The following is a 7,226-nucleotide window of genomic DNA, read 5'->3' as shown; positions in this document are numbered from 1 at the left end:
TCAGCCAAGGCCGAGCCGGCCCACATCCTGAATAATTGCTCGTGCTTGGACGCAGTCTGCGTCGTCCAGTAATGAGAGGGTTAACTGAAACACCAAATAATGCTACACTCAAAACACTCCTCTGTGCCACCTCCTCCTCCTCAGAGTACAGCGGAGAGTTCACATCCCACACACACACACACACACACACACACACACAGGAAACTTCCTGTCAAAGTGGAAGTTCTGAATAAAAATGGGTAAGCAACCCCAAAGACCATAAAAATGGAGACTTGATAAACTGCCATCACACCAAGCTGCATCAAACCCCTTCTCAAGTCACGATTGTATCTGGAAGCATATTTGGAGCAGATGGATGGCTCAAGGTAAATAACATTGTCCATGGTGGATCTATGGTTCTCCATAGTGGATCACATCTGCCTGAACCCACAGGGATTTAGATACGAACCCACCATTTTCTAAGAACAGTTTGCAAATGTACAATGTCAAAGAGGGTGTGCAGAAACTGGACACAATGGACTGGTCCTTCCCGGGCTTAAGGATCAGGATTATTGCCAGGTGCCAGCCAGTTGGCATCATCCCCTCCAGTTGAACAAGGCCAAGGACTCCTCCCCTAGATGGCGAATTACAGCATGTGGAATATCATCGTGTCCTGGAGCTGTGTCCATGCAGCAAGTACGGGCAGTTCTCTCTCAGTGAATAAGGTGTTGTCAGCCTCCCCTTCCCCGATGACTGAAAACCCAGCCCCAACCTCTCCTACCGCAATCACCAAAATATGGCGCTGAAGGCTCTCTCCTGGAAACGCTATAAATTGTTCAGCAAAAGCAGTAGCAACCACCTGAGATTCTGACACAATACCTCTACTGATCCTGGCCACTGGTGGGTTTGATGAACATTTCCCTTGTACCTTCCAAACCTGGCATGGAGGAGTGGAGGAGTTAATGGACGAAGCACAGGTTGCCCAGGGGCTACACCGTGCATTCTTTATGGTCCACCTGTATTTTGCAAGGACTGGGTGGAACTGCACCTTTAAAAACTCACTCCGTGTGCAGGGAAACTTGAGTATCCAGCTCTGTAGGCTCTGCAAACTGCTGCACACTTACTATTGCACTATGGCACAGGCCTATGAGGAGAGCAGCCACTTGTTCTGGGAACTGCCCTCACACCTGCCTGGTAAAGAGTACAGGTGAAACGCAGTACAGCTTCATCAACACTATGAAACTCCACCCCCAAGACTGAGGAACACTTGGGTCTTGAAAAAGGTCCCAGTCAGTCCAGTCCAGACACCAACAGGAAACCTGTGGTGTGGATGAACTGCCAGCTGCGTGTAGTAAAACTGGGTAGTGGTCACTGCCATGGGCATCAAAGACAATCCACATAAAATCTAATGCACACTCCGGTGATGACAGAATGAAGTCAATGGCTAAAAAGGTACCACTGTGAACTCCTATATGTGTAGGATCCCCTGTACTGAGGACAAAGAGGTCTCAATCCTCCATCACTGACATCAGCAAATAACGTCGTGGATTGGATAACACGTTCCCCCACACAGGATGGCTTCCGTTCAAATCCTCAAGGAGAATGAACTGCCATGGCAGCTGGTGAACCAATCCATCAAGGTTCTCTCAAATGGCAACAGTATTTGGAAGGCGACAGGTATTACACACTACGCACCTAATGCCTAGGTGCAGCTGAACTGCCACTGCCTGGAGAGAAGACTGCAGGGAAAATATGAAAGGCAAATCAGCACAGCGGAAGATGGCACAGCCACCCTGATGACCACCTGCAGGATGTGGGGTTGAGAATATTCCAGCATATCCCCTGGGTAGAGAAAATATCTGGTTCCTCAGAAAAGTGTCAAGCATGTGGATGTTGCTGTGTAATATTTGCCGCACAAGGTGGGCCACGGGCAAACGAAGAGCCCATCAGAGACACTCATGGTAATGTAACCACACACACACACACACACACACAAAAGAATCAAAGACAATGTCAGTGGTGGTGTATCAGTTAACAAGGAGGAGGGTAATCCCTGACCGTTTGTAAGAGGACAGGGAAAGGTGTGCCGCCCACAACCCTGTCCGTATCTGCAATGTCGTTGCCGGATCGAGCAAAACTCCCAAGGTTGAGTACTGAGCAGAGCAGTGACCGGGCAATCTAGAATGTACTGGCAGAGAGGCTCAGCAGATCATGACAGGCAGTGGGGACATGGGTCAGGCTCCAAGCCAGCAATCTGCCTATAGCACAGGAACCCCATACGCAATCGTCGGAGTCTCACAAGGAGATAATTAGGCATGCCCAGTGGAATCGGAAGAGGAGTGTAGGCCACAGCCGCAGCATACCAGGCAGCCGATCGAGAGCCCTTGGCGATACATAGTTGATGATCCTCCCTGGTGCGACTGCCAATAATGTTGCCCACCCCAGAGAGAACAATTGAGACACTAGGGGGAAGCTGAAAAGTCACCACTGGGAACAAGCTAGCTCCTTCTGCTGAGTCTGCAAGCTCATTGCCCGCGAGACCGACATGCCCGGGGACTCAATGAAAAGTCACCGAGCCACTCTGCTGCTGTATGAGGGAAGACACGGTGTAAATTTCGGTCAGTACAGCCGTGTGCTCTGTGATGGAAAATTATTGCAAGTGCTGAAGGGAGGAGAGGGAGTCCGTATGTATAACCATACGCCAGAGACAGTTGCGATGGGCATGCCGCACACAAAGTAGCACCACCAGCTCTGCCTGGAAAGCAGAGACCATGAGGAGCTATGCCAGGATTCCATAAGGTTCCCACAGGCAAACACCACCCCTGCAGAACAATCAGCGCCAACTGACCTGTCGGTGTAATTTGCTGCTGATGCTGTGGAGTGCAAGGCAGCAATCCTACTGAGTCCCTCCTGCCGAAGGATGGTCAGAAAGAAGTGGCGAGGTGGTGTCTCCGTGGGAAATAAAACGGTATAAGGGAGAGATGTCCAGGGAGATGGAGGAGAGAACCCCGGACAAGTCAGGTCAGGTTTACGACAAACCTCCGGTGCAACACCCAAGTCGTGTACAAAAGTGGTGGTGGCCCTAGCACAATCGTGGTGGGGCAGTGGGTCAACGGGCCGACCTGTTAGCCACCGTAAGAGGACAGAGACTGGCAAGAAGGGTCGGCGTTGCACCAGTTATAGTGACTGCCGTCGACCGCAATGCCACACGATGAGCAAGGAAGGGAAATCCACTCTCCCCACGCAAGTTAACTAGGCGTGTCCAGCGGGGAGTGCCCAGCATAACCTGCAAAGCTACATTCTGAAGCACCTCCAGAGAACGAGCAAAAGATGGGGTAAGACTGGTGAGACGGATCGCACTGTAATCGACCAGCGAGCAGATTGCATGTGTGTAAAAGGTGCACAAGGCTGTGTAGGAAGCCCCTAGGCTGCGTTTAGATACATAAAGCAGCGCAGAAATGCATATGGTGGCTCGCTCTTGAAACTACCGGACGTGCGTGGCGAAGGTAAGCCTACTGTTGAAAAAAGACCCATAAGTATTTGTGGAGCATCACAATCCGATTGTTGCCGGGCGAATAAATGTAATTCTGTGCTAATGGCTCATAAACATTTATTTCTTAAGCATCCCTGCTGGCTGGAACACACGTTGTCTGAATGTTGTCAGGAGTACCGTAATAAGGAAGGACCTCTGCTGGCTGGAACACACGTTGTCTGAATGTTGTCAGGAGTACAGTAATACAGAAGGACCTCAGCTGCCTGGAACACACGTTGTCTCAATGTTGTCGGGAGTACCGTAATACGGAAGGACCTCAGTTGGCTGGAACACACGTTGTCTCAATGTTGTCGGGAGTACCGTAATATGGAAGGACCTCAGCTGGCTGGAACACACGTTGTCTCAATATTGTCAGGAGTACCGTAATATGGAAGGACCTCAGTTGGCTGGAACACACGTTCGAATGTCATCAGGAGCAGGTTACGCATGTTTTTTCTGAGTGACTGTTGTCCGTCTCCCTGCACCCACCCTCATTCCTAAGAAGCCCATTCAATGAAAACTTTAATTCAGTATTCCAATTTGCAGTTGATATCCCACCTCTTACTGAGAATTTTCAAGTACAGTCATATGCTAGCAGAACTTCATAACCAATACGATAAGATGAATGATATTTTTGTTGGCAAGTGACTTCGGTAACTTAAGCTGGCGGGAAAAAGTGACTAAGGAAACAATGTGTTAGTCCACTAATCTTTTCTGAGCAAGAAACCTTGTATGAATAAAGTTAATATATAATGCAACTCCGCAGCCTACTGATAAAATATTGTGCAAGTACTCACTCATCCTTACGAACATTGTTAGAGTCGAAGGACAGCTGGACAGTCATCCTCCACATCCACAGCTGATGTGGATGGCACTGATTCTGGCTGCTGCGGCAGTTTTGATGACTGCTGTGCAGCTATCTGGAACATCATTCTAATGTCACTTTGTTAAATTTTCTTGCACCTCTCAGTAATCATCTGGTTATTGAGTTGGTGTAGAAACATTATGGATTGTGAGGAAAAAAAATGGCTTCTTCTAGGCAAACATGATGACGGTGTTCATTGCATTTATTCCATCACTCCACGAAATTTTAGTCTCTTCAGGCTCTTCCTCGTCACTTTCTTGATCCTTGGTGTTTTCCTCTGTTCATCACTACATCTATTATTTGCTCGGTGCTGAAATTATGGGTGACAGGAATATTTTCATCAACTTTCATCCACTCCCTAACTACTTCCTGGGGAACAATGTGGCCTGCCAAGTCGCATACCTCCTCCTGAAGATCCTCACTCGATGTTTTTTCGGACGGGAAGCCCTCAAATTGTTCGTCGTCATCAGAGCTTTCAGATTCAGTCATAACCCTACGCCATATCTTGTGCCAACACCTACTGACGGTTTCTTTCCTCACATTTTTCCATGCGATTGCCAGAGTGTGAATGGCTTCTCTTAAGTTGAACTCCTTTCGAAACTCGCCAATTTTCCCATCAGCATTTAGGACTTTACGCATAAAGTCCCGCGTGTACAACATCTTGATGTCTTGAATGACACCCTGGTCCATGGGTTAAACAAGGCTGGTAATACTGAGTGGCATGAACAATGCAAAACTGTTACCATTTACGAGCTGATCAGCTGGGGGAAGCACTCGGCAGTTATCAAGCACAAGCACCACTTTACTGTCCTCTGGCTTACCAATTTTCTTAAGATGATTCTTAACACTTGGAACAAAGACGTGGTGAAACCACCAAAGAAAAATTTTACAGTCCATCCAGGCATTATTCTTTGCTTTGTAATAAACAGGCAAAATAAGACAACCCTGTAAAACACCGTGGCTTGCCGTACTTGCCAATAACCAGCAGCTTGAGTTTGTGTGTACCCGCCGCATTTGCACAGACAAGCACAGTCACTCTATCCTTATTTTGTTTGAATCCAACTGCTACTTTCTCATGGCCACATGCAAGAGTTGATATTGGTAAGGATTGGCGCATTAGCCCAGTTTCATCGGCGTTATATATTAGCTCTGCAGTCAATCCGTGTTCAGAAACTATCTATCTATCTATCTATTGCCAGATGCCTCAATCCTGCACGGGGTGGCCACAAAAAAATCATCTCCACGTCGCCCTGTCCCCCACCATTTCACTGCCCTGCTCCCAACTCACACCACCCTCTCTCATATACCTCTCCACCCCATCCCTCCATCTCATCCTCAGCCTCCAAATCCATGAAAGCCGCATACATCTTCTTTCCCTTCTCCAGAAACTTTTCCACTAAAGATCTAAGAATGAATATCTGATCTACACAACCTCTTCCCTTCCTAAAACCACCCTGTTCTTCTCCAACTAATTCCGCTGTTATTTCTTTAACTCTGTCAATAAGTATGATACCATACACTTTTCCTATTACACCAAGAAGACAAATGCCCCTATGATTACCACACACTTATTTTTCCCCATTCCCTTTGTACAAGGGAATAATTATACCTGACTTCCAATCCAATCTGCACATCTTCCACATCCATTCTACTACTATCTCTCCCCCATGCTTCAGCATACCACCACACACTCCACCAATTCCTGGGGCTTTCCCCAGTTTGACTTTCTTCATTGCTTCCACAACTTCTATCCTACTGATTTCTTCTTGTCTTCTCACCTCCTTCTTTCTCCCAGCCATTCCCCAGCCGCTTATACTCACATTACTTCCATCTTCTATGTTCAATGATTGCTTAAAATGTTCATTCCATCTACTCACTTTTTCTCCCTTCTCCACTAGTAATCTACCATTATTTATCTTTCACTCCCCTGCTAACTTGAATGCTACCTTGTCTTACTCTCTTCATCTCCTTCCAGAACATTTTCTTACAGTCTCTCCACTTTACACTCAAATTCCTTCCAAATTCTTCATCCAATCTCTTCTTACTCTCGCTTACTAATCTTTTCACCTCTCTCTTTCTTTCTACATATAACTCTCTCTTCCACCTCTCAACTTCTTCCAAGCCCCTAATTCTCATCCATTCATCGTATCCTTTCTGCTTTTGTGCCACAGCCTGTCTTACCTCTTCATTCCACCACGCTGTTCATTGCACACCCCTCCATCTTCTCTTCATCCCACACACCACATCACATGCTGCACATATTTCTTCTGTAAATATCCTGCACACACTTTCCACGTCCCCCATCTGCTCTAATTCATATTTGACCAATCATTCCTCCACTTCTCTCTTATACTCTGCCTTTTTCTTACCCTCTTGTAACCTTTCCACTCTCCTTCCAAATACTCTTTCTTCCCGTCTCTCCCTTCTTCTATTTCTCCATCCTAATTGGTCCTTGATTCTGGCCACCACCAAGTAATGGTCAGAAAGTCCACTCCCCCAACCTCTATAAGCTCTTGCATCCATTACACATTTTTGCATCCTTTCATCCACACACACATAATCAATCATTGCCTTCCTTTCATTCAGTTCACCACCCACCCTTCTCATCACTCGCCATGTATACCTGTGAATCATCTTGTGCCTGTGTCATAAAGACTTTGTAGTTAATTGTAGAGAAGTATATTTTAGACTTGTGGTCGAGCGGCTTTTATATCTTGTAGTAGTTTCCCCACCAGATGTCATGTAGTGACGGGAGAGGTAAAGAATAGTATGGGACTATTTTTATTTGTCTTGGAAATATTAAACAGGTATAATAGTATAAGTCCTGGGTAGCTACCTCCCTGTCTCGCT

Source organism: Coenobita brevimanus, chromosome 109, assembly GCF_032717465.1.
Source record: "Coenobita brevimanus isolate Jiangsu-jjx chromosome 109, ASM3271746v2, whole genome shotgun sequence".
NCBI lineage: Eukaryota > Metazoa > Arthropoda > Malacostraca > Decapoda > Coenobitidae > Coenobita > Coenobita brevimanus.
This window is presented reverse-complemented; position numbering follows the sequence as displayed.